We start from the raw sequence: 1,368 nt of genomic DNA, 5'->3' as shown, positions 1-1,368 counted from the left end.
CATGTACAAGATCCCACTAGTTACAACGAAGCTTAATATATAGAGATGTTGAATTTTGAAAAAGGCCATGAATCAAGAAATGGAATCTATGTATTCTAATAAAGTCTGGGAACTTGTAGAGGCACCAAATGGGGTAAAACTATAGGGTGCAAGTGGATCTACAAGAGAAAAAGAGGAGTAGACGGAAAGGTGGAAACATTTAAAGCAAGATTAGTAGCGAAGGGTTTACTCAGAAAGAAGGAATCAATTATAACGCACCCTCTTCTCCGGTTGCTATGCTTAAATCCATCAGGATTCTGCTCTCCATTGCTGCAGTGCTAGATTATGAAATTTGGCAAATGGATGTCAAGACTGCCTTTCTTAACGGGCATCTTGAAGAAAACATCTACATGCAGCAACCAGATGGATTTATACAAAAAGGCCAAGAACACATGGTATGTAAGTTGCAGAGATCCATTTATGGATTGAAGCAAGCATCCCGGTCATGGAACATCAGATTTGATCAAGCGATAAAATCGTTTGGATTCATTCAGAACATTGATGAACCATGTGTGTACAAGAAAATTCAAGAAAAATTTGTAACCTTCCTAATTCTTTATGTAGACGATATTCTTCTAATTGGAAACGATATAGGAGTGTTGACTACAATAAAGAGTTGGTTAGCAAAACAATTTGATATGAAAGACCTGGGAGAGGCAAGTTATATTCTTGGTATCAAGTTACTACGAGACCGGAAGAATAAAACTTTAGCCTTGTCTCAAGTGGTCTATATTGATAAGATATTGGCTAGATTTAGCATGGAAAATTCCAAGACTGGTTTATTACCATTCAGACATGGAATTACATTCTCTAAGGATCAATCACCTAAAACATCTGAAGAGATAGAGAGAATGAGACGAGTTCCCTATGCAACAGCTGTGGGAAGTCTCATGTATGCCATGCTTTGCACTAAGCCAGACATCTGTTTTGCGATATGGATGGTTAGTCTAATCCTGGACCTGAACACTTGACTGCGGTCAAGCATATAATGAAGTATTTGAAAAGAACTTAAAATTATATGCTTGTGTATTCTGGTGATAAACTTATTCTAGTGGGTTATACTAATTCTGATTTTTTGTTAGATAAGGATTTTAGAAAATCAACTTCCAGCTATGTGTTTACATTGGGAAGTGGAGCTATTAGTTGTATGAGTGTGAAACAATCTTGTATCACAGACTCAATAACTAAAGCCGAATATGTGGCTACATCTGAAGCTGCAAAAGAAGCTATATGGCTCTGCAAGTTCCTACGAAATCTTGAGGTGGTACCTGTTGTAACTGCACCCCTTAAACTATTTTGTGATAATGGTGGTGCGGTCCCTGCACCTTG

Source organism: Citrus clementina, unplaced genomic scaffold, assembly GCF_000493195.1.
Source record: "Citrus clementina cultivar Clemenules unplaced genomic scaffold, Citrus_clementina_v1.0 scaffold_6, whole genome shotgun sequence".
NCBI lineage: Eukaryota > Viridiplantae > Streptophyta > Magnoliopsida > Sapindales > Rutaceae > Citrus > Citrus x clementina.
Note: the sequence above shows the minus strand (reverse complement) of the source record.